The 26,828-nt window shown below is 51.3% G+C and overlaps 1 protein-coding gene across 1 annotated transcript in view; it reads left to right on the top strand.

The window, feature by feature from the left end:
- The first annotated feature begins 1,634 nt into the window (after positions 1–1,634).
- Positions 1,635–26,828, top strand: part of MYLK2 (myosin light chain kinase 2) — a 356,223-nt gene continuing 331,029 nt past the window's right edge. The window contains exon 1 of the mRNA XM_030211793.1: positions 1,635–1,656. The gene's annotated coding sequence lies outside the window, so the exon portion shown is untranslated. The remainder of the gene's footprint in view (positions 1,657–26,828) is intronic.

The raw sequence follows: 26,828 nt of genomic DNA, 5'->3' as shown, positions 1-26,828 counted from the left end.
AATGGAGGGGAGGGGAGAGAAGGGTCACTAGGTGCAGGGCAGGGCACGGGAGAGGAGGGTCACTGCTGGACATAGGTGGATGGAGGGCAGGGGAGAGGAGGGTCACTGCTGGACATAGGTGCATGCAGGGCAGGGGACAGGAAGATCGCTGGGTTTAGGTGCATGCAGGGCAGGGGACAGGAGGGTCACTGGACATGGGTGGATGGAGGGCAGGTGTCACTGCTGGACATGGGTGGATGGAGGGCAGGGAAGGGGACAGGAGGGTCACTGGACATGGGTGGATGGAGGGCAGAGGAGAGGAGGGTCACTGCTGGACATGGGTGCATGCAGGGCAGGGGACAGGAGGGTCACTGCTGGACATGGGTGCATGCAGGGCAGGGGACAGGAGGGTCACTGCTGGACGGGTGCATGCAGGGCAGGGGACAGGAGGATCGCTGGGTTTAGGTGCATGCAGGGCAGGGGACAGGAGGGTCACTGCTGGACATGGGTGGATGGAGGGCAGGGGAGAGGAGGGTCACTGCTGGACATGGGTGGATGGAGGGCAGGGGACAGGAGGGTCACTGGACATGGGTGGATGGACGGCAGGGGAGAGGAGGGTCACTGCTGGACATGGGTGGATGGAGGGCAGGGGACAGGAGGGTCACTGGACATGGGTGGTTGGAGGGCAAGGGAGAGAAGAAATGCTGGGCATGGATGGAGAGGAGAGAAGAGTGAGGAAGGAGATGAGATGAGGGAAAAGGAAGAGAGGAGAAAAACTGCACATGGATGAAGAAAATAGGCAGAAGCTGAGGACCAGAAATGAAGAAGAAAGGAAGAAAGAAATAAATGGAAAGGAAGCCCTGGAAACGGAGTTAAGAGGATAGATAGCAGCAGAATCGGATACTGGGCCAGCATGATCAGAAAAACAGTCACCAGACAACAAAGGTAGGAAAAAAAATCATTTTATTTTCATTATAGTGTTTGGAATATGTTCACTTTGAAAATCAGGTGCTCAACATTAAAAGTTTATATTTATTTACTTATTTATGGCATTTTATCCCACATTAAACATGAATTAGATTGGAACCTGGGATCATTTAAATTTTTTTTCCTGGAGAGAGTAATGCATTGCCCCCCCCCCCCCCCCCCCCGCTATAGCCAGCTCTGCAATTTTGGGGGGGGGGGGGGGGGGCGCAGAGGTGGACCGGGGAGAGAGCCTGTTGTTAAAAATTTACCAGCACACCACTGCCTAAGGCTCTATCCTATGAAACTTGCTTTGCCTTTTCTGAATGCTGTTGCCAACACTTGGAAAGGTTCTTGTGAATGAATGACAGGTTTTAATCAACTGTGGACCATTGCCAACAGAAGGAAGCTTTGCAAATACTGGCTGCAGTGTTATTTATCAGTGTCTACCAATGGCATCTCTTCTATATTTGGTTCTGGGGAAGAGGTTTGGCTGATAGGACTGGAATTCAATAGCTCTAGTTTTCCATTGCAGATGAGAACGTCAGTGGAATTTGTCAAAACTCAGGGCCCCGCTTTCTCATCTCATTTACTCACTGGATTTTGAGCCTGATGCATTCTTGTGGTTTGAGGTTTCTGGCTCTCCTTGACATTTCACCTGTGATGTATGCTGTGTCCTATCCTAGGAAACTTTTAACTCTTCGTGTACAGGAGGTAGGAGAAATCTACAGTCAGAGCATATGCCTATAAAAGAAGCATTGGTGCAGGATAAGCTGGGTAGGAAAATAAACTGGGGTTTGGCATCCTTTGATCAAGTGCTAAAATCTTGCATCATCTCCCTGGGAGATGTTTTTTTTTTTTTGGGGGGGGGGGGGGGGGGAGCAAGAGAAAGGAATGAAATGACATCCATTCTGGGGTTTGGAAAGGGGTGGAGGCTTCTGACAAAATTCAGCTTCCACTTGCCTGCCTGACACAACTCCTCCCATAACTTGCATGTCAGCTGAGGAGTGAAATTTAGTACAGCTGGCCTGCAGGCTTTTAAAACCATGAGCGCTGAATCATTCATTTAGAATAGGACCAACTTCTGAAGGAAGTAGAGGGCAGTGTTGTTCAAAGTACTAGATCAAAGTAGTTTAGTAAAAATAAATGTATATTTTAATACTTATGTAAACATAAAAGTACAGTGAAGAACACTTTAAAAAATTTACTTAAGTGAAAGTTAAAAATGTTATTGCCTAATATAATACTTCTTGAGTAAAAAGTAAAAGTACCACAACTACAATTGTGCAACTATTGTTAGCATTTTTATCCCAACAACTTTGTTGTTCTATAATTCACTCCAACTTCCTTATAGTAAACTAAAATTTTAAAATGGCATGTGCTTGTGAGTCATTAAACTAGCACAGATAAAAAGGTGTTCAACAATTACACGGGCAGGAAAGTAGAGTTCCTTCAGATCCGGTCAGGCTACAGTACTGTTGATGTCTTCTGACTGGGTCTACAAGTATTGATCAAGGGAATCTGTCTGAAACATTTGACTTTATAACAAAGAATGTTTTATCATCATTGTGATCTGTATTAGAAGTAATGCTGTCTTCACTTACAAATTCAACTTTATCTTCATTTTCATTGTCATGCTGTCCAGTTACAGAGAAGGCTTTCACAAAGTTGGAATCATTGTCTGTTGTTGCTCTAACAATTTTTCATCTAATGGCAAATTCTGTTTGAATATCTTCAAGAACTGATGCAAGAATATCAAATGTGTGGATACTCTTCAGTCTTAAGACCAGACAAGTAGGCATCTTCTCTAAAGACTATCAATCCAGTGAAGTGTCACCCCAATGTAAAAATTTTGCATGGGATGTCTAGCAGTCTGTTGAAGTAAAGACACATCTGTTTACCAAGAACTGCCACAGCTGCAGCTCCATTTCAAAGTGACCAACATCATCACTGTTCTAGGGCCTCTGAGAGACTGGGCAGGGCAGCCGTCCTCCAAGATTGTTGTCTTCTGCTGCACCCCCCACCCCCACACAATCATAACCACTGCCGCCCCCCCCCCCCCCACCCCACACACACACACAATCACTGCTGCTGCTGCAATTCAAATACCTTGGCTGGTGAGCATCCCGAGGTCCCGCCAGCAGCAGAAGAGATCTTCCTCCAGTGCTGACTCTTCACTCTGCCGATTGCCTGACTTTGCGGCTGCTTTTTCTCTCAGGGCATGCTAGGTTTCAAAACCGAGCATGCGCTCCTGAGAGGGAAAGCAGCTGCTTAGCAAGCAATGAGCAAAGTGAAGAGCAGCGCTGGAGGAAGACCTGCAGTGTCTGCTCCTCCGGGTCCTCCCCAGCCTCCGAGGGGAGCCCGGCGCTGGAGTTTTCTCTCTCCTGCTCCTGTTGGGATGAGATTGCCCAGCCCGCCCTCTCGGCAGCCCTGCTGTTTAGCTGGAAACTAGTAAACAGTTCAACAAACACTATTACTGCTACTTATTTAGCGCTTCTAGAGTGCTTTATACCATTATATGCAGGTACTTTCTCTGTCCCTAGTGGCTCACAGTCTGTGTTTTTTGTACCTGGTGCAGTGGAGGGTTAGGTGACTTGCCCAGAGTCAAAAGGAGTGACTTCCCCAGGCTCTCAACTCACTGCACTAACCATTAGACTACCCTTCCACTCCCACAGACAACTCATAGTTGTTATTCCCTGACCAGCAAAATTTAAGTTGAGATGATCCACTGTTTGGATGACAAGGTTTGCGAAAAACAAAATCCTGTTCCAGGTTTGTATTTCATTTGGTTTAATGATTCATAATTTAGGTCTATCTTCCGCTTTTACTTTTTACCTCAAGCATCAGAGGTAACTAGGTAAAAGTAGAAAGAATTGGTGAAACTATTACTTTGGTAAAAGTATCAAATGTTTTCTGTACTTCTTTACAAGTAAAAGTGACAAAACATTTACTTAAGTACAGTCACTAGTTACATTTATTTACATCCTATATAATAAAACGCACCTCCAACATTCTGAAGCTGACTGCATGGCTGAGGCATTCCTGCTCTCTGTATCCATCTCCTGAATTGACATCACGCACTTCCGGGTTCGTCACAAGCAGAAGTGACCAACCGCACGAGGTTTCTCGGCTTCAGAATGTTGGAGGTGTATTCTATTAAATAGGATTGGTCAGTTCCTTGAAGCACAGCCAGAGCTCAGCGTCCTGCACAGTAACACTCAGACACCAGAGAGAGAGTGGGAGGAGGGGAGGCCTGACACCAGAGAGGTGGGGGGGTATCTCTGTCAGACACACACTCTCTCACACAGTCACTTTCTCACTCTCACACACTGTCTCTCACACACTCTATGTCTCACACTGTATCACATTCACTCTCTATGTGTCACACAGTCACTCACACACTCTTGGTCTCTCACACACTCTCTCGCACACTCTTGGTCTCTCACACACTCTCTCGCACACACTGTATCTGTGTGAAACACTCTCTCACACACACACACTTGCACAGTCACTCTCAAACATACACACTCCGAGGAAAACCTTGCTAGCGCCCGTTTCATTTGTGTCAGAAACGGGCCTTTTTTACTAGTAGTAACATAATAACGTAACAGGTGACGGTAGATAAAGACCTGTATGATCCATGCAGTCTGCCCAAGACAAACTCGCAGCACAAGGCATGATGCGACATTACATTCACATATCCAATCCTGACCTGTCCCTGCCACCCTCAGGGCACAGACCACAGAAGTCTGCCCGGCACTGACCTTGTTCTCCAGTTACTGAAACTGAATCTATCAAGCCAAAATCAGGGCACACCGTAGAACTCTGACCAACACTGACTTTGCTTCCCAATTACTGGTGTTGCCATCTAATTACCGCTAAGCCTGTTTGATTCCTTGCCTTCTACACAGGATTCCTTTGTGTTTATCCCACACATTTTTGAATTCCATTCCTGTTTTCATCTCCAGCGGGATGGCATTCTGGTATCTACCACACTCTTCATGATATTGTTCCTGAGTCAGCCCACCTGCAGCCTGAATTCATATCCTCTAGTTCTACCACTTTCCAGTCTCTAGAAAAGGTTTGTTTGTAAACTAAAACTTTTCAAATATTTGAATGTCTGTATCCATATCACCCCTGTCTCTCCTTTCCTCCAGGGTATATATGTTCAGGTCCTCAAGTCTCTCCTCAGTCTTGCAATGCAAACCCCAAACCATTTTCATCACTTTTCTCCAAACCACTTCAAGTCTTTTTACGACCTTAGTAAGATATGGCCTCCAAACCTGAACACAGTACTCCAAGTGGAGCCTCTCCAACAATATGTACAGGGGCATCAACAAATCCTTTCTTCTACTACTAATAATAATTATTTCTATAGAGCTACTAGATGTACGCAGCGCTGTACACGTTCTGCTGATTATATCCCTCTCTGAGCAGCCTAGCATTCTCCTAGCCGTGGCCTTGTCACATTGTTTGGTCACCTTGAGATCTCCGATACCATCACCTCATCTCCTGAGCTATACTTATCTATTTCTCTCCTCCTATTTGGTACATCTCCTTTGGATTTCTGCACCCCAAGTGCATCACTCTGCACTTCTTGGCATTCAATTTTAACTAATATAAATCAATATGATGGAAACCAGAGTATTTTTTTTAACTATTCAATTTACTGTTTTTTTTCCTTTTTTATGCAAAATATTTTCTCCGAGGACAAGCAGGCTGCTTGTTCTCACTGATAGGTGTCGTCCACGGCAGCCCCTCCAATCGGAAACTTCACTAGCAAAGGCCTTTGCTAGTCCTCTCGTGCCCATGCGCACCGCGCATGCGCGGCCGTCTTCCCGCCCGAACCGGCTCATGTTCATCTTCTTTTGTCCGCGCTCGGGACAGTTGTGTTTTACTGCCGTTTCGCGCCCCTCAAGTTGACTCTCGCGCGTCTTCACGATTTCGCAAAAAACAAAAAAAGAAAGACCTCGGTCTTTGTCCCTTCCCGTGTGTCCAGTTTGTTTCCCCGACGTAAGTTTCCTTTCGCTTTAGGGGTAGGCCTTTTTTGTGGCCTCGGTACGGGTTTTTCTTTCTCCCTTATTTTTAGTGCCCTTCGTCACCATCGCGAATTTTGATTTCGCCAGCGTGATTTTTCCGCCCATGTCATCGAAGTCTTCCAGCAGCTTCAAGAAGTGCACCCAGTGTGCCCGGGTAATCTCGCTCACTGATAGGCACGCGTCATGTCTTCAGTGTCTGGGGGCTAGGCATTGCCCACAGGCCTGCAGTCTTTGTGCTCTTTTACAGAAAAGGACTCAGGTAGCGAGATTGGCCCAGTGGAACGTGTTGTTCTCGGGCTCTTCGTCGACAACAGCACCGGAGGCATCGAGTGCATCGACGTCGACAGCATCAAGACCTTCGACCTCGGCATCGACGGCATCGAGGTATCGACCCTCTCCATCGTCGGTACCGAGACATCGGAAGGCTGCGTCGGCGTCGGTGGTACCGGGACCTCCGCTGTTGCTGATGTCGTCGGACGGTGGTGCTTCGACTGGAGTGCAGGTGAGGGCTGTCCATTCCCCTGCTGGTGGCGGTGAACCTTCGGGTGGGTCTCCCCCTACCCTGAGGGCTCCTGCGGTACAGCCCCCCCGAGACTGACCTTCTTCGGCCTCGGCCCCGAGGAAGAGACGGCTGGATTCTGCGTCCTCCTTGTCGGTACCGGGAAGCTCCGGTGACATGTTTCGTTTGAAAAAATCAAAGAAGCATCAACACCGGTCACCTTCCCACATCGGTACCGAGAGCTCTGGGTCGCCGAGGGAGTCGGCACCCAGTAGGCATCGGCACCGGGAGGACCGCTCACCCTCTGTTCAGGAGGTGTCGATGCGCTCCACCTTGGACAGCCCGGAACAGCCTCCACGCCCGGAACAGCCTCTGACCTCGACGCCTGCATCGGCTTCCATGTCTTTCTCCACAGCCGCTCTGCACGAGAGTCTCCGGGCCGTTCTCCCGGAGATCCTGGGAGAGCTGTTGCACCCTTCCCCTCCGGTACCGGGGGTGCTTGTGCCACTGGTACTGTCGAGTGAGGCACCGGCTGGCCCCTTGCCCGGGGTGAGGTCTCCGACATCGACTGCGGCCGCCTCCCAGGAAGGCTCCCCGACGACGTCAGCAGAGGGAGCTTCGCCGGTGCTGGCGAGGGAGTCTACCTCTCGACGCTCCCACCGTGGCCCTGTTTCCACGGAGTCGAGTCAGGCACGGCTTCAGACACAGGTTCATGAACTTGTCTGATACCGATGGTGAGGCCTCGTGGGAGGAGGAGGAGGAGGACATCAGATATTTCTCTGACGAGGAGTCTGATGGCCTTCCTTCTGATCCCACTCCCTCCCCTGAAAGGCAGCTTTCTCCTCCCGAGAGTCTGTCTTTTGCGGCCTTTGTCCGGGAGATGTCTACGGCCATCCCCTTCCTGGTGGTCGTGGAGGATGAGCCAGGGCTGAAATGTTTGAGCTCTTGGACTATCCTTCTCCACCTAAAGAAGCGTCCACAGTACCCATGCATCATGTCCTAAAAAAGACATTGCTGGCGAACTGGACCAAGCCTTTAACTAATCCCCACATTCCCAAGAAGATCGAGTCCCAGTACCGGATCCATGGGGACCCAGAGCTGATGCGCACTCAGTTGCCTCACGACTCTGGTGTGGTGGATCTGGCCCTAAAGAAGGCTAAGAGTTCTAGGGAGCATGCTTCGGCGCCCCCGGGCAAAGACTCTAGAACCTTAGACTCCTTTGGGAGGAAGGCCTACCATTCTTCTATGCTCGTGGCCAAGATTCAGTCCTACCAGCTCTACACGAGCATCCATATGCGGAACAATGTGCGGCAGTTGGCGGGCTTGGTGGTCAAGCTCCCTCCTGAGCAAGCCAAGCCATTTCAGGAGGTGGTCAGGCAGCTGAAGGCGTGCAGAAAATTCCTGGCCAGAGGGGTATATGATACCTTTGATGTTGCGTCCAGGGCCGCTGCTCAAGGTGTGGTGATGCGCAGACTCTCATGGCTGCGTGCCTCCGACCTGGAGAATAGAATCCAGCAGCGGATTGCGGACTCCCCTTGCCGAGCGGACAACATTTCTGGAGAGAAAGTCGAACAGGTGGTAGAGCAGCTCCACCAGCGGGATACCGCTTTCGACAAGTTCTCCCGCCGGCAGCCTTCAGCATCTACCTCCTCAGGTAGACGTTTTTATGGGGGAAGGAAGACTGTTCCCTACTCTTCTGGTAAGTGTAGGTACAATCCTCCTTCTCGACAGCCTGCGGCCCAGGCTAAGCCCCAGCGCGCTCGCTCTCGTCAGCAGCGTGCGCCTCAGCAAGGCCCCACGGCTCCCCAGCAAAAGCAGGGGGCGAGCTTTTGACTGGCTCTAGCAGAGCATAGCCGACATCAACGTATCAGTGCCGGGCGATCTGCCGGTCGGGGGGAAGGTTGAAAGTTTTTCACCAAAGGTGGCCTCTCATAACCTCCGACCGTTGGGTTCTTCAAATAGTCCGGCAAGGATACACCCTCAATTTGGCCTCGAAACCTCCAAATTGCCCACCGGGAGCTCAATCCTACAGCTTCCAGCACAAGCAGGTACTTGCAGAGGAACTCTCCGCCCTTCTCAGCGCCAATGCGGTCGAGCCCGTGCCATCCGGGCAAGAAGGGCTGGGATTCTATTCCAGGTACTTCCTTGTGGGAAAGAAAACAGGGAGGATGCGTCCCATCCTAGACCTAAGGGCCCTGAACAAATATCTAGTCAAGGAAAAGTTCAGGATGCTTTCCCTGGGCACCCTTCTTCCCATGATTCAGGAAAACGACTGGCTATGCTCTCTGGACTTGAAGGACGCCTACACGCACATCCCGATACTGCCAGCTCACAGGCAGTATCTGCGATTTCAGCTGGGCACACGTCACTTCCAGTACTGTGTGCTACCCTTTGGGCTCGCCTCTGCGCCCAGAGTGTTCACGAAGTGCTTGGCTGTAGTAGCAGCGGCGCTTCGCAGGCTGGGAGTACACGTGTTCCCCTATCTCGACGATTGGCTGGTGAAGAACACATCCGAGGCAGGAGCTTTACAGTCCATGCAGATGACTATTCGCCTCCTGGAGCTACTGGGGTTTGTGATAAATTATCCAAAGTCCCATCTTCTTCCAGTACAGAGACTCGAATTCATAGGAGCTCTGCTGGATTCTCGGACGGCTTGTGCCTATCTCACAGAGACGAGAGCCAACAACTTGTCCCTCGTCTCTCGGGTGCGAGCGTCCCAGCAGATCACAGCTCGGCAGATGTTGAGATTGTTGGGCCACATGGCCTCCACAGTTCATGTGACTCCCATGGCCCGCCTTCACATGCGATCTGCTCAATGGACCCTAGCTTCCCAGTGGTTTCACGCTGCTGGGGATCTAGAAGACGTGATCCACCTGTCCACAAGTTTTCTCAAATCCCTGTATTGGTGGACGATGTGCTCCAATTTGGGACGTCCTTTCCAAATTCCTCAGCCACAAAAAGTGCTGACTACGGATGCGTCTCTCCTGGGGTGGGGAGCTCATGTCGATGGGCTTCACACCCAGGGAAGCTGGTCCCTCCAGAAACGCGATCTGCAGATCAATATTCTGGAGTTACGAGCGGTCTGGAACGCTCTGAAGGCTTTCAGAGATCGGCTGTCCCACCAAATTATCCAAATTCAGACAGACAACCAGGTTGCCATGTATTACATCAACAAGCAGGGGGGCACTGGATCTCGCCCCCTGTGTCAGGAAGCCGTCAGCATGTGGCTCTGGGCTCGCCGTCACGGCATGTTGCTCCAAGCCACATATCTGGCAGGCGTAAACAACAGTCTGGCCGACAGGCTGAGCAGGATTATGCAACCTCACGAGTGGTCGCTCAACTCCCGAGTAGTGCACCAGATCTTCCAGGTGTGGGGCACCCGCTTGGTAGATCTCTTTGCATCTCGAGCCAACCACAAAGTCCCTCAGTTCTGTTCCAGACTTCAGGCCCCCGGCAGACTGGCATCGGATGCCTTCCTCCTGGACTGGGGGGAAGGTCTGCTGTATGCTTATCCTCCCATACCTCTGGTGGGGAAGACTTTGTTGAAACTCAAGCAAGACCGAGGCACCATGATTCTGATTGCTCCGTTTTGGCCGCGTCAGATCTGGTTCCCTCTTGTTCTGGAGTTGTCCTCCGAAGAACCGTGGAGATTGGAGTGTTTTCCGACCCTCATCACACAGGACGAAGGGGCGCTTCTGCATCCCAACCTCCAGTCTCTGGCTCTCACGGCCTGGATGTTGAGAGCGTAGACTTTGCCTCTTTGAGTCTGTCAGAGGGTGTCTCCCATGTCTTGCTTGCTTCCAGGAAAGATTCCACTAAGAGGAGTTACTTCTTTTTATAGAGGAGGTTTGCCGTCTGGTGTGACAGCAAGGCCCTAGATCCTCGCTCTTGTCCTACACAGAACCTGCTTGACTACCTTCTGCACTTGTCTGAGTCTGGTCTCAAGATCAACTCTGTAAGGGTTCACCTTAGTGCAATCAGTGCATACCATTACCGTGTGGAAGGTAAGCCGATCTCAGGACAGCCTTTAGTTGTTCGCTTCATGAGAGGTTTGCTTTTGTCAAAGCCCCCCGTCAAACCTCCTACAGTGTCATGGGATCTCAATGTCGTTCTCACCCAGCTGATGAAACCTCCTTTTGAGCTACTGAACTCCTGCCATCTGAAGTACTTGACCTGGAAGGTCATTTTCTTGGTGGCAGTTACTTCAGCTCATAGAGTCCGTGAGCTTTAGGCCCTGGTAGCCCAGGCCCCTTACACCAAATTTCATCATAACAGAGTAGTCCTCCGCACTCACCCTAAGTTCTTGCCGAAGGTAGTGTCGGAGTTCAATCTGAACCAGTCAATTGTCTTGCCAACATTCTTTCCCCGTCCTCATTCCTGCCCTGCTGAACGTCAGCTGCACACATTGGACTGCAAAAGAGCATTGGCCTTCTATCTGGAGCGGACACAGCCCAACAGACAGTCCGCCCAATTGTTTGTTTCTTTTGATCCCAACAGGAGGGGAGTGGCTGTGGGGAAACGCACCATATCCAATTGGCTAGCAGATTGCATTTCCTTCACTTACGCCTAGGCTGGGCTGGCTCTTGAGGGTCATGTCACGGCTCACAATGTCAGAGCCATGGCTGCGTCAGTGGCCCACTTGAAGTCAGCCACTATTGAAGAGATCTGCAAAGCTGCGACGTGGTCATCTGTCCACACATTCACATCTCATTACTGCCTGCAGCAGGATACCCGACGCGACAGTCGGTTCGGGCAGTCAGTGCTTCAGAATCTGTTCGGGGTTTAGAATCCAACTCCACCCCCCTAGGCCCATGTTTATTCTGTTCCATGCTACACTCTCAGTTAGTTGGATAAATTGTTAGGTCAATCTCAGTTATGTCCTCGCCGTTGCGAGGCCCAATTGACCATGTTTGTTGTTTTGAGTGAGCCTGGGGGCTAGGGATACCCCATCAGTGAGAACAAGCAGCCTGCTTGTCCTCGGAGAAAGCGAATGCTACATACCTGTAGAAGGTATTCTCCGAGGACAGCAGGCTGATTGTTCTCACAAACCCGCCCGCCTCCCCTTTGGAGTTGTGTCTTCCCTTGTCTTTGTCTTGCTACATATGGGACTGACGAGCCGGTTCGGGCGGGAAGACGGCCGTGCATGCGCGGTTTTCATGGGCGCACGAGGACTAGCAAACGCCTTTGCTAGTGAAGTTTCCGATTGGAGGGGCTGCCGTGGACATCACCCATCAGTGAGAACAATCAGCCTGCTGTCCTCGGAGAATACCTTCTACAGGTATGTAGCATTCGCTGTGTACAGTGCTCAGACCTCATGCATTACTCCAGAGAACGAAGATGAAGAACGTAAATAATTACAGCACATAGTTTTAAGCAATTTCTCCTCTCTCCCCTGCCTCCCCCTCCGTGTCCAGAGATTCTCCCCTCCCATCCAATCTATGTCCAGTGATTCTCCCATTGCATCCAATCCATGTCCAGCGATTCTCCTCTGCCCTCCCATCCATGTCCAGCAATTCTCCTCTGCCCTGCCCACCCATCCATGTCCAGTGATTCTCCCCTGCCCTCTTCTCCTTCCTGCCACCCTGACTTTCAGCCGTTCATGTTACCTCAGGTCGCAGCGGCGGCAAGCTCGGTTTGCATCGCCTCCAGCCTTCCCTCTGTGTCCTGCCCTCCTCTGACGTAATTTTGTCTTTCCGCGAGGGCAGGACACTGAGAGGGAAGGGAACGCTGGAGGCGAGCTGATAGCTCATTTGCATGCTGTTACAAACCCAGCCAGCTAGCCATCCAGGGAGAGATTATTATATAGATAGTAGTAAAAGGAATATCTGGCTGTTTTAATTTAAACTGCATTAACAATGATAGTACCAAGAGCCATAATTCTACAACCATAGGGTCTCAAAATCTGTCCTTTTCCTGTAGCATTCCCCATTCACTGCAGAATTGTTATGAGATGGAAGGCCAGAGCAGTCTTCACAGCTGCCCTATCACTCTCCAGTGGAGAGGACAACACAGCATAATCCTGATGGTTGCCCTATCTTTCCAGAGGGGGGAGAGAGGCAAAGAGTGATAGAGGTGCCAATTTACCCAGTTCCAGGAAGGAGACTTTAGTTTTAAACTTACATCCCAAAAGAGTATGGTCCTTCCAGTGGAGCTGTCCTTCTAGATGGATGCATGTTAATCAGGCTCCCCAGGTTCTTCCCCACCGAAGGACTAAATACAGCTGCTTGAGTAATGGAACCTTACCAGAGTGGCATCCAGTACTGCAATTAGAGACTGGAGTGACAAAGGCCAATTGTCTGGCAACCTGAGGCGATTTTTGGTGGCGCTGAGAGCAGTGCAAGTGCCTTTGGTGGAGAAATGGATGCGCTGACTGGGCAGTCAGAGTCCTGAAAAAAAAAGTGTGCTGGTATGGTGCCCACCCCAAGAACTCTGAGCTGTGACAATCAGATGGTGGTGCGAGCCAGCTTCTGCCTAGCTTTGGTGAAACCACCATCAGCATACTGGCAATTGCTGTGCAAGTTCCTGGGTTCTCCCCTGTACCACTGAGGAAGCAGACTGCAAATCCACATGAAAATGGCTTGAGTGATTTTGCTGGCTGGGCCTTCTGACCTCTGCCAGGGCTCACCCTCCTTCATACTCTTTGGTACTGAATCTTCAATCTAAAGTGAAACAGCACAGCGGCATCTTATAGCCCGCAGTGATATAAGTGACAAAAATTCTTATTTCTTTGAACCATCTGGATTTATAAGAAATTTTGAGGATAAAAAATATTTTTATTGGTCTTTGGTGGGAGTTCTACTGCATTAAATGCTGACTTGTGCTGAAAGCTAAGGAAACACCTCAATATATGGAGCTTGGGGAGCATTAAGACATGCCAAAGCAGTTGAAACCAAAGCAAATGGCCTCCATTAAAGACATATATGCAGCAAAAGCTCCAAAACCCACCATAAAGGATGGCCTTCAGATGAGCACCATTTGAGCTAAAATTCATCAAGAAATCTAAGGCGGAGATTGGCTGCCCAGTTGGAGGAAATGCTTGAGGCCATTAATGCTTGCCTTGAGACTGCAGGAGCCTTATTGACTGAACTGGAAGAGGATGTTGTAGGTGACTGTATAGAACAACTCCAATTATGTCAGATTGGAAAAATTACAAGACAAAATGGAGAATCAGGAAAACAGAAGCTAGCGGTCTAATCTTTGCATCGTAAGCATTCCAAAGGTAGAGAGACTGCTTGGTAGCCTACATCCGCAAACTTTTAACCACCTGCGTCTCCAGCTCTGTGACTCTCATCTTTTGAGATTGAGCGGGCGCATAGGGAGCTTCGGTTGAGACCAGATCCCATGCTACCACCAACAGCATTTGTAGGAAATTACTATGCTACCAAGTAACAGAGTTGATGCTCCTTCAAGCCAGACGGGAGAAGGTTTATATATTCAACAATATGCAGGGCCGGTCTTAGGTAGGGGCGACAGGGGCAGTCGCACAGGGCCTCGCGCTCCTTGGGGCCTTGTATCTCTGGCACATCTGTCCTCCTGTCTCGGAACACCTCCCTGTCCTGTATCTTAATGTGCATCCACATTTCAGTAGTGAGCAGCAGTGATTTTCATATCCTGTCAGCTGCCGAGCCCACAGCCTCCTTGCTGCTGCATCCCGCCCTCTTTTGATGTTACTTCCTGCTTCCGCAAGGGCAGGATGCAGTAACGAGGAGGCTCTGGGCTTGGCAGCTGACAGGACATGAAAATTGCTGTCTGCTGCTCTCTACTGAAACATGGTGGATGCATATCAAGGTATGGGGTGAGGTGGGGTTTCGAGAGCTCTAAATCTCCTTTTAAACTGATAAATTATGGCTTACGGTGGTGGGCATGGGGGGGGGGGGGGTGCGTGCAGGTGGACCCACTGAACTAGTCTGCACAGGGCCCTACAATTGCTAAGATCAGCACTGAGAATATGAAAGTTAACATCTTTGATGATTTGAGCTTGGAAATGGTGTGTAAAAGGAAAGAGCTCTAGACATACAAGTTGCAACTTCAAGAGAAGGACCTTCAAGTTGGACTTTGGTATTCTGATAGACTTGTATTGACTTTGAATGGTAAAAGGCGCTTCCTTTCTTCACCTAAGGAAGCAAAGAATTTCCTGGCCTCTCTTGTTAAACCTCAATCCAGCTCCAACTCACCAAAAGCCAGCTTTAAACTCGACCAAAGCTTGAGCATTAACACCCACAAACAGGTTCGCCTGTTGAAAGGGCATAAATTCTGACTAAACGATGAAAAACCCAGCAGTAGAAACTAACTACCCAGGGACTTACACTCAAGAAAGTAGAGAGCGTGTGCACTTTCCAGCCGGTCACTTCATCTGATGATGATTCCAATCAGAAGAGGTCTGACGCTTTGGAGATTAAGAAACCTATGACAGACCCGCTCTCCTCTCATACTGCTGCTGTTTAATGTTTGATACCACCTCCAAAGAAGGCAGCTTGAATAGCTGTTTACTATTATGACAGATCTGTTATACAAGATTTCTGGAAGGTTCCTGCAATGATGTCTTTACAAGAGGTGTCTATTCTGCTGTAGCTTACTAAGAATGCAGGGTGGTTCTGTTGACCATTGGAATGCTGTATGCTTTTTTTTTTTTTTTTAGTGAGTTTAACCTAGGGGCTATCATTGATCAAAGACACATAACTCCATAACTTGCTGCTATCACCAAGTTTGATTTCTGTTTTGTGTCTCCGAATTGGTTCCTAATAGTTCTAGCTGTGTCCCGTCTTCCGCCGGGACCAACACTCACCTGCTCGCCACCGGTACCAGTGGGGCCCGGGGCCGCCATGGATGGCCGGCCTTCGCCGCAGGTCCTCCGGTGGCCGGCTATCGCCGGCCAGTGGGGGGGGACGGCTATTGCCTTCAGTCCGGCCACAGAGGATCGCCAGTTGTTCCTGCCGATGGCCGGCTTTCCACTTCCGGGATGGAACCCCTGCAACATGGCGCCGGTGGAGGATAGCCGGCGTCTCTTCCGGTTGCGGGATCAAGCAGGGGAAGAGGTGACTAGCATCACCTCGGATTGGTTACGTGAAGGCTCAACCGCAGGAAGCACCAGCTGGGGTCCCGCGCTAATGAGAAGGCCTACTTAAGGAGCACCACTCCTCCTAGCCAGTGCTTCGGCTTCTCATTCCTGAGAGCTCCGCATCGTTGGATGGAACTCTGTACCTTGCCATCTGCTATTGCCTGCCTTGACCATTGCCTGTGTTAATATGTGTAGATAAAACACCTGCTACTGACTTTTCTTGACCGCTGCCTGCCTTGACCATTGCCTGCTACTGACAAGCTGTTACACAATCACTATAGGGCTTTGAAAAATTTTCCAGGCACAAGTTGAGAGTTGGAGGGGGGGGGGGGGGGGGAGGTGAGTACAGGCCTGAGAAGGATTTGTAGAAGATAGGAGGGACGAGGGGAAGATATCAAATGACAATGAAGATGCAATATAAAGGGTGGGAAATGGGCGTTTTGGGTTAGGGACGGGTAATAAGGGACAAGAGTGGATTGGGGGAGGGGATGGGGTGGGTTTGGAAGCATGTTTGATTGGGTATTAACACTGTAATTGGGTACTTGGGTGGAATGCTGATAGCTGCGAGGCGGCAGAGATATTAGGAATTGGAAACCTTATCTATATCAAGAGGTAGTTGGAACGTCTATCAATTTAAAATAGCCACATGGAAAACGGATATTGAAATACCTTAAGGAGCTAAAAAAATAGATATTGCTATGTTGCAAGAAACTAATCTCATACTTAGTGAGATGGAAAAATTGAAAAGAGGGAGATGGGGTGAAGTGTTTTATTACTCAGGGGGTTCCAAACGTAGAGGGGTTACTATCCTAATTAAAAACACCTTACCTTTTGTACTCTACATTCTCCGAGGACAAGTAGGCTGCTTGTTCTCACGACTGGGTTGACGTCCACGGCAGCCCCCACCAACCGGAACAAAACTTTGCGGGCGGTCCCGAAAGCAGGGCACGCCCACCGCGCTTGCGCGGCCGTCTTCCTGCCCATGCGCGACCGTTCCCGCTCAGTCTTTTCTTTTCCGCTCTGGAGAGAGCCGCGTTCGTCTCTGTCAGCCCCGGAAACCGGATCGCGTGTTCGCCGCGAGCTTTTTTCTTCGTTCTGTTTTTCAATTTTCTGTTTTATTTTGTTTAAAAAAAAAAAAAAAAAGAACCTTGTTTTCCCTCGTCTTTTTAGAGGGGACGTCTCGTTGCGGCCTTGTGGCTGCGCGGTCGAGTTATTTTTCGAGACGTGACTTTTACCGCCACCATCGACTTTGACTTCGCCGACACGATTTTTCCGTCGATGTCCTCGAAGGTCCCGAGTGGATTTAAGAAGTGTGGTCGGTGCGGCCGGCATATCTCGCAGACCGACACTCACGCTTGGTGCCTCCAGTGCCTCGGGCCGGAGCACGATACCAAGACGTGCACCTTGTATCTCGGTTTCCGGAAACGGACACAGGTAGCGAGGCAAGTTCTACGGGACCATCTTTTGGAACTTGCGCCGGCCCCTCGACGTCGACTTCGACGGCATCGGTGTCGACGGCTGGATCTTCGGTACCGATGTCCACGAAATCGGCGCCGATGGCACCGACCCCAGGAGCACAGGTCCCGTCGGCCCGCCGGTCTTCCGGAGACGGCAGGGGTGAGCGGCCACGTGGGCAATCGGCCCCGGTCACTCCCTCTACCCAGGGCCCTCAGGACCGAACCCTGTCAGACACGATTCCTCGAGGCCGAGGGGGATCTACTTCCTCCTCCTCAATTCCACCAAGCGCCGATGACGGGCACCGAAAAAAGTCAAAGAAGCACCGTCATCGGTCGCCCACGGTGCATACGGCTCCCGGCGCCAGGGATGATTCGACGCCGAGGAAGCGGCAGCGCCGAGAGGAGAGGTCCCCCTCTGTGGTAGAGGTATCGTCACGCCAGGGTGCCAGCACTTCGGTGCCGTCTCCTGGACCCGACCAGCTTCCGGCACCGACACCTCTACCGGCCCCCTCGCCTTTCCCGACAGCGGGCCTAGACGAGTGCCTCCGAGCCATCCTTCCGGGGATCCTGGAAGGGCTGATGCGCCAGACTGCCGGCGCCGGGGGTGCTTGCGCCCTCGGCGCCGTTGAGGGAGGAGCCGGCGTGCTCTAGCCCAGTGCCGAGGCCTTCGACACCGCTTGCGGCGCCGGTCTTGACCGCCACGCAGGTGGAGTCGACGTCGATGGAGGGAGCTTCATCCCCGCCGGCGCGGGAGTCCACCGCTCGATGACGCCACCAAGGTCTCGGTGCCTCGACGTCGAGCCGGGCCCGGTTGAGGACTCAGCTGCACGAGCTCATGTCCGACACCGAGGAAGAGGCCTTGTGGGGGGAGGAGGAGGACCCCAGATATTTCTCCTCAGAGGAGTCTGTGGGCCTTCCCTCCAACCCCACTCCTTCACCGGAGAGGAAGCTCTTGCCACCTGAGAGCCTCTCCTTTGCCTCCTTTGTCAGGGATATGTCTATCTGCATTCCCTTCCCCGTGGTCTCTGTGGACGAGCCGAGGGCCGAGATGCTCGAGGTCCTCGACTATCCATCACCACCTAGAGAGTCCTCCACGGTACCGTTGCACAATGTCCTCAGAGACACTGCTTCGGAACTGGTTGAGACCATTATCTAATCCCCACCATCCCAAGGAAGCGGAGTCCCAATACAGGATCCACTCGGACCCAGAGTTAATGCGGCCTCAATTGCCTCATGACTTGGCGGTCATGGACTCTGCTCTCAAGAGGGCACGGAGTTCGAGGGATACTGCCTCGGCACCCTCGGGGCGGGAGTCTCGCACTCTGGACTCGTTTGGGAGGAAGGCCTACCAATCTTCCATGCTCGTGACCCGCATCCAGTCCTACCAGCTCTACACGAGCATACACATGCGGAATAATGTGAAGCAACTGGCGGACCTGGTCGACAAGCTCCCCCCGGAGCAGTCCAGGCCTTTTCAGGAGGTGGTCAGGCAGCTGAAGGCGTGCAGAAAGTTCCTGTCCAGGGGTATATATGACACCTGTGATGTGGCATCTCGTGCTGCGGCCCAAGGTATAGTGATGCACAGGCTCTCATGGCTGCGTGCCTCTGACCTGGACAACCACACCCAGCAGAGGCTGGCGGATGTCTCTTGCCGGGGGGATAATATTTTTGGTGAGAAGGTCGAGCAGTTGTTGGACCAACTACACCAGCGGGAAACCGCCCTCGACAAACTCTCCCACCGGGTGCCTTCAGCATCCACCTCAGCAGGTGGACTTTTTTCCCCGGGCCAGGCAGGCTGCGCCCTACGCCTACAACAAGCGTAGGTACACCCAGCTGGCCCGAAGGCCTCATCAGGCACAGGGACAGCCCCAGCGCGCTCGTTCCCGTCAACAGCGTGCGCCTAAGCAGCCCCCTGCGCCTCCACAGCAAAAGCCGGGGACGGGCTTTTGACTGGATCCATGGGAACATAGCCGCCATCAAAGTGTCCGTACTGGACGATCTGCCAGTCGGGGGGAGGTTAAAATTTTTTCACCAAAGGTGGCCTCTTATAACCTCCGACCAGTGGGTCCTCCAAATAGTGCGCCCTCAATTTGGCTTCCCCTCCTCCAAATTGTCCTCCAGGAGCTCAATCCTTCAGCTTCCAGCACAAGCAGGTACTTGCAGAGGAACTCTCCGCCCTTCTCAGCGCCAATGCGGTCGAGCCCGTGCCACCCGGGCAGGAAGGGCAGGGATTCTATTCCAAGTACTTCCTTGTGGAAAAGAAAACAGGGGGGATGCGCCCCATCCTAAACCTGAGAGGCCTGAACAAATATCTGGTCAAAGAGAAGTTCAGGATGCTTTCCTTGGGCACCCTTCTACCAATGATTCAGAAAAACAATTGGCTATGTTCCCTGGATTTAAAGGACGCATACACTCACATCCCGATACTGCCAGCTCACAGACAGTATCTCAGATTCCGCCTGGGCGCACGGCAGTTTCAGTATTGTGTGCTGCCCTTTGGGCTCGCCTCTGCCCCACGGGTGTTCACGAAGTGCCTCGTGGTGGTTGCGGCGTATCTACGCAAGCTGGAAGTGCACGTGTTCCCATATCTCGACGATTGGCTGGTCAAGAACACCTCGGAGGCGGGAGCTCTCCGGTCCATGCAGTGCACTATTCACCTCCTGGAGCTGCTGGGGTTTGTGATAAATTACCCAAAGTCCCATCTCCAGCCAGTCCAATCTCTGGAATTCATAGGAGCTCTGCTGAATTCTCAGACGGCTCAGGCCTTTCTTCCCGAAGCGAGGGCCCACAACCTCCTGTCCCTCGCTTCCCAGACCAGAGCGTCTCAGCAGGTCACAGCTTGGCGGATGTTGAGACTCCTAGGTCATATGGCCTCTACAGTTCATGTGACTTCCATGGCTCGTCTTCACATGAGATCTGCTCAATGGACCCTAGCTTCCCAGTGGTGCCAGGCCACCGGGAATCTAGAAGATGTCATCCGCCTCTCCATCAGTTGCCGCACTTCACTGCACTGGTGGACCATTCAGACCAATTTGACCCTGGGACGCCCATTCCAAATTCCTCAGCCCACGAAAGTGCTAACGACGGATGCATCTTGCCTGGGGTGGGGAGCTCATGTCGATGGGCTTCACACCCAGGGTCTGTGGTCCTTCCAGGAAAAGGATCTGCAGATCAACCTCCTGGAGCTCCGAGCGGTCTGGAACGCACTGAAGGCTTTCAGGGATCGGCTGTCCTTTCAAATTATCCAAATTCGGACAGACAATCAGGTTGCAATGTATTACATCAACAAGCAGGGGGGCACCGGATCTCGCCCCCTGTGTCAGCAAGCCGTCAGGATGTGGCGTTGGGCCTGCCAGTTCGGCATGCTCCTCCAAGCCACATACCTGGCAGGCGTAAACAACAGTCTGGCCGACAGACTGAGCAGAGTCATGCAACCGCACGAGTGGTCGCTCCATTCCAGAGTGGTACGCAAGATCTTCCGAGAGTGGGGCACCCCTCGTGGACCTTTTCGCTTCTCAGACCAACCACAAGCTGCCTCTGTTCTGTTCCAGACTACAGGCACACGGCAGACTAGCGTCGGATGCCTTTCTCCTCCATTGGGGGACCTGCCTCCTATATGCTTATCCTCTCATACCTTTGGTGGGGAAGACCTTACTGAAGCTCAAGCAAGACCACGGCACCATGATTCTAATAGCGCCCTTTTGGCCCCACCAGATTTGGTTCTCTCTCTTCTGGAGTTGTCCTCCGAAGAACTGTGGAGATTGGAGTGTTTTCCGACTCTCATTTCGCAGAACGACAGAGCGCTTCTGCACCCCAACCTTCAGTCTCTGGCTCTCACGGCCTGGATGTTGAGGGCGTAGACTTCGCTTCGTTGGGTCTGTCTGAGGGTGTGTCCCGTGTCTTGCTTGCCTCTAGGAAGGATTCCACTAAAAAGAGTTACTTTTTCAAGTGGAGGAGGTTTGTCGTTGTGGTGAGAGCAAGGCCCTAGAACCTCGTTCTTGTCCTGCACGAACCTGCTTGAATACCTTCTGCACTTCTCAGAGTCTGGCCTCAAGACCAACTCAGTAAGGAATCACCTTAGTGCGCTTAGTGCTTACCATCTCGTGTAGAGGGTAAAGCCAATCTCTGGAGAGCCTTTAGTCGTTCAATTCATGAGAGGCTTGCTTTTGTCAAAGCCCCCTGTCAAGCCTCCTGCAGTGTCATGGGATCTCAATGTCGTCCTCACCCAGCTGATGAAACCTCCTTTTGAGCCACTGAATTCCTGCCATCTGAAGTACTTGACCTGGAAGGTCATTTTCTTGGTGGCAGTTACTTCAGCTCGTAGGGTCAGTGAGCTTCAAGCCCTGGTAGCTCATGATCCGTATACCAAATTTCATCATAACAGAGTAGTGCCAAAGGTGTGTCGGGAGTTCCATCTTAACCAGTCAATGTCTTGCCAACATTCTTTCCCAGACCGCATACCGCCCTGCTGAGCGTCAGTTGCACACATTAGACTGCAAGCGAGCGTTGGCCTTCTATTTGGAGCGGACACAGCCCCACAGACAGTCCGCCCAATTGTTTATTTCTTTCGACCCCAATAGGAAAGGGGTCGCTGTCGGGAAACGCACTATCTCCAATTGGCTAGCAGATTGCATTTCCTTCACTTACGCCCAGGCTGGGCTGACTCTTGAGGGTCATGTCACGGCTCATAGTGTCAGAGCCATGGCAGCGCCGGTGGCTCACTTGAAGTCAGCCACTATTGAAGAGATTTGCAAGGCTGCGACGCGGTCTTCTGTCCACACATTCACATCACATTACTGCCTCCAGCAGGATACCCGACGCGACAGTCGGTTCGGGCAGTCAGTGCTGCAGAATCTGTTTGGGGTTTAAATCCAACTCCACCCTCCAGGACCCGAATTTATTCTGGTCAGGCTGCACTCTCAGTTAGTTGTTCTTCGTAGGTCAATTTCTGTTATACCCTCGCCGTTGCGAGGTTCAATTGACCTGGGTTCTTGTTTTGAGTGAGCCTGAGAGCTAGGGATACCCCAGTCGTGAGAACAAGCAGCCTGCTTGTCCTCGGAGAAAGCGAATGATACATACCTGTAGCAGGTGTTCTCCGAGGACAGCAGGCTGATTGTTCTCACCTACCCTCCCTCCTCCCCTTTGGAGTTGAGTTTTTACTCATTTTGCTTGTCATTCAACTGGCGGGAACGGTCGCGCACGGGCGGAAGATGGCCGCGCATGCGCGGTGGGCGTGCCCTGCGTGCGGGACCGCCCGCAAAGTTTTGTTCCGGTTGGTGGGGGCTGCCGTGGACGTCAACCAGTCGTGAGAACAATCAGCCTGCTGTCCTCGGAGAACACCTGCTACAGGTATGTATCATTCGCTATATGAAACAAGATGAAGGAGGATGTATAATTTGTGTTAAAGGTCAGAAATTTGACCTTGAGCTTACACTTCTGAACTTATATGCCCCTAAAGGAGCCAAAGGCACCTTTTTTGAATCAGCATTCAAAGAGGTGGTACCCCTGAGCGTTGGGACGCTTACAATTTCTGGGGACTGCAACTGCATACTTGGCCAGTTGGATTAATCTACACCCAATAAAAAGGAGGACTTGGGGAGGAAGTGACATCAGCAACCCTAATGGCAGCCTAGAGAAGAGGCTCCATCCCACCTGTGGAGTAATCCCTCAGCATCAGGGTGCAGGCAGCCTGTTACTTACCTGAAGCTGGTGTGTGATCTAACTGTTAAGATGGTGCCGCCGATTTTGTCGGAGAAGTCAGATGGGGACTATAGCACAGATGCCAAGAGGCCTAAGCTCTCTGGACCAACAAGGAATCTGCAAAAATGGATGGAGGACCTTTAAAAGGATTTTAGCAAGGGATCACTTGATGTGTTGAGAGGTGCAGATGTGAGTCTGAATCTCTCCGAGGCCCCACACCCCATTGACGCCGAATTTGATCCCAAAAACATGCCTCAAGGGCTGCATCCAACTAGGTGCAGTCAGTGCATGGACAGATTTCTAACCCCGAAAGAGGGATTCATGCCAGGAAGAGTGACTAAAGCAGAGAGAGACTGAAGGCAGGCAACGGCAAGATGGCAGCGACAGAGGCTTTGGTAGCCCCATTGTTCGCCCCTTTGCAATTACAGCAACTCACGGAGGCAGTTTCTACAGCAATGGAACCGCACTTAGAAAAGCTCTCAGAACAACTGGCAGGCTTAATCCTTCCTGGCAGACACGAACTACCATACATCGGAGCTGGAGGAATGGCTAATGACAATGGAAGAGGCAGGAGCAGCAGTGGAAAAGAAATTGCAAGTGCTGAAAAGCAGGCAGAAAAAACAGACATAAATTGACAACTCAGAAAATTAGGTCAAGAAGGGGCAACCTGCGCATAGTAGGACTGCCAGAAATGCTTCCAAAATGCATGCTGGGAACCTTGTTGGAAAAATGGTTAAGATCAGAATTCACTTTGACTGATAGTGTGGGCCCGCTATCCCGGTTACAAGAGAAAAGAAACTTGCCACATGTTGTGCTGATCAAAGTCCATAATCACCTCTACGAAGTAGAAATACTACAAGATTTTCATCACAAGTGAGACTCCCTCAACTACAAGGGGGTCCCAGTACAGATTTACCAAGATTTTTCAGCAGCGCTACAAGAATGACGATGTCGATTTTCCTCGATTTGTACAGCATTACAAGATCAAAAAGTCAAGTTTCTCTTCCTCTACCCGGCACTACTTAAACTTCACCACCAAGGCCAATGGCACAGCTTTGAATCTCCACAAACAGCACAAGAATACATAAATGAACTAAAAGACTTCACGGACCGCTAACTGCTAGGTTCTGGTCACATTGTTCTTATGGTTGGTTTCATTTTAACTTGCAGTTGCTTGGATTTCATGTTATAAGGCTAGTGCCATTGTGGGGACATATGCTAAATATTAAAAGGATACTTTTGTAGTAAGGGAATGCGGGACCTCAAACATCATTAGTGATAACTCCAGATTTCATCCCACGGAGTGAGGGGAAAATATTATAGAATTATAGAAAAGGGGATGTTAGTAGAGCTTGAAACAAGGGAAGGGGGGAAGGGAGCAGGTGGTATGGGGGGGGGGGAAGAGGGGAGGAGTAATTGGCTGTGTGAGACCCCCCGAAACAAGGAAACAAGATTGTGGAGTTATATTTGGAATAGAGAACCTTCTCTATTGCTTCCGAGTGAGGCTGGGCACCTGGAGATGTACAAAACAGATGTGCCTTTGATTTTAGAACCACAAACATTAGGTAACGCGTAAGAATGTTTTGGAAGTCACCAGAGTCACATCTTGGAATGTCTGTGGCATATCATCCCTTATAAAATGTGCAAAATCTTGGGAGTACTAAACAGACACAAGGCAGATATAATTTGCCTACAGGAGACCAGGCCTAGCAGAGCATCAAAAATGACAGAGACAATGGGTGGGGGAGGTGTTTTGTTCTCTTTCTGTAGGTTGACAGAGGTGGGGGGTGGTCATTTAATCTGAAAGTCAGTTACACAGCACGCCAACTCTTTAAAGGTGAAAGGGACCACTATGTAGGGATTCACATAAATTTGCAAGGCAGGGAGATGTTGCTACTGGGAGTTTATGGGCCGGTGCCCAAGGACAATTCTTTTTATAGACATGTTGCAGGCCTGTTTAAAATATGCAGACCCCCCCCCCCCCCCCCTCTGGAGATTGCAGGTGACTTCATGTGGTATTAGTTGATAACAGATGCGGGAGCAATAGAACTCCAATCACTTTGCCAGGAATTGGGTCCATTAGACCCGTGGAGGCTCCTCCACCCAGAGAAATTAGATTTTACAAACACATCTAGAGTGCATCGCAACCAGTGGCGTAGCAAGGGCGGGGCAGTGGGGGCTGTCCGCCCGGGTGTCCGCGGGTGGGGGGGTGCTCCGTCGTGTCTCTTCTGCCACCGCCTGCCTTTCTTTTTCTTTTTTTTTAATCCGTGCAGCCACGCAGGCAGTTCTTCGCGTCTGCCCTGCGTGTGCTGTGAAAGAGTAAATCACCAGCGCTGGCGTCGGGCCTTCCCTCGATATCCCGCCCTCGAGGAAATAGGAAGTTACCCTCACAAGAGGGCGGGACATCGAGGGAAGGCCTGACGCCAGCGCTGGCGATTTACTTCTTTCCAGTGGTGTAGCAAGGGTGGGGCGGGTGGGGGCGGTCCGCCCCGGGTGTCCGTGGGTGGGGGGTTGCTCCGTCGCGTCTCTTCTCCTGCCACCGCCTGCCTTTTTTTTTTTTTTTTTTTAATCCGTGCAGCCACGCAGGCAGCGCTTTGCGTCTGCCCTGCGTGTGCTGTGAAGAAGTAAATCGCCAGCGCTGGCGTCGGGCCTTCCCTCGATGTCCCGCCCTCGAGGAAATAGGAAGTTACCTCACAAGCAGGCGGGACATCGAGGGAAGGCCCGACGCCAACGCTGGCGATTTACTACTTTCACAGCACAGGCAGGGCAGATGCGAAGCGCTGCCTGCGTGGCTGCATGGATTTTTAAAAAAAAAAAGAAAGAAAAAGGCAGGCGGTGGCAGGAGAAGAGGGCTCTGTGACTCTCAATGGAGGGGGACGGGACTGGGTCAGGGGGGAGCTCAGAGGGGAGAAGGGGATTGGAGAGGGGTGGGGTGAGTTCAGAGGAGGGGTGCTCAGAGGGGAGAATGGGGAGGGGTGGGGTGCTCAGAGGGGATTGGGGAGGGTGGGGACTTCAGAGGAGGGATGCTCAGAGGTGAGAAGGGGATTGGGGAGAGTGGGGGTGCTCAGAGGGGAGAATGGGGATTGGGGAAGGGTGGGGGAGCTCAGAAGGGTACTCTGAGGTGAGAAGGGGATTGGGGGGGGTGGGGAGTTCAGAGGAGGGATGCTCAGAGGTGAGAAGGGGAATGGGGAGGGGTGGGGGTGCTCAGAGGGGATAAGGGGACTGGGGAGGGAAGTGCTCATGGAGAAGGGGGCTGAAACTGGAACTGGGGGCTGAAACTGTGGGGGCGGGGGCTTTAAAGGGGACAGGGAGAACTGGCTGGGGCTGAAGCTCGGGGACTGGTGAGAGAAAAGGGCTGGGGGTTGAAACTAGGGGCTGAAAAGGGGACAGGGAGAAATGGCTGGGGGGCTGAAGCCCAGGACTGATGGGAGAAAAGGGCTGGGACTGGTGGGATAGTGGGGCTGAAAAGGGTGGCAGGTGGGAGATGTGGGCTGGAACTGGAACTAGGTGCAGGTGGAAAGATGGGGGCAGTGAGAGGGGACAGACCCTGGATGGAAGGGGGGGAGCGTGAAGGAGGGCAGACCCTGGATGGATGGGATAGGGAGGGCAGACGGAGAGAAAGGGCAGCTGGTGGGGGGTGAAGGGGGAGAGAGAAAGAGGGCAGACACTGGATGAAAGGGATATTAGAGAGGGCAGACACTGGATTTCAGAGAAAGAGTGAAGACAGATGCTGGATGGAAGGAAGACAGTGAAAAGAAGATGAGGAAAGCAGAAACCAGAGACAACAAACTGTAAATAAAATATATATTTTTTTATTTTTTTGCTTTAGGGTATAGTATTGTATCTGTGTTTGTGTTAATAAATGTTTATAAATAGAACATATAAATAAGGTAATCATTTTATTGGACTAATTTTTAATACATTTTGACTTAACTTTCAGAGAACAAAACCCCCTTCCTCAGGTCAGGATAGGATACTATAACAGCACTATACATACTGTATTGACCTGAGGAAGGAGGTTTTGGCCTCTGAAGCTAAATGTATTAGTCCAATAAAATGGTATTTTATTTTCTATATTTGTTTTATTTCTATTTGTTAATTTGTAAAGTGGTGATCGGATTGTTAGTTTTTTT

Source organism: Microcaecilia unicolor, chromosome 8, assembly GCF_901765095.1.
Source record: "Microcaecilia unicolor chromosome 8, aMicUni1.1, whole genome shotgun sequence".
NCBI classification, from domain to species: domain Eukaryota; kingdom Metazoa; phylum Chordata; class Amphibia; order Gymnophiona; family Siphonopidae; genus Microcaecilia; species Microcaecilia unicolor.
The sequence above is the reverse complement of the archived record's forward strand: the minus strand, read 5'-3'. Positions and strand labels throughout refer to the sequence as shown.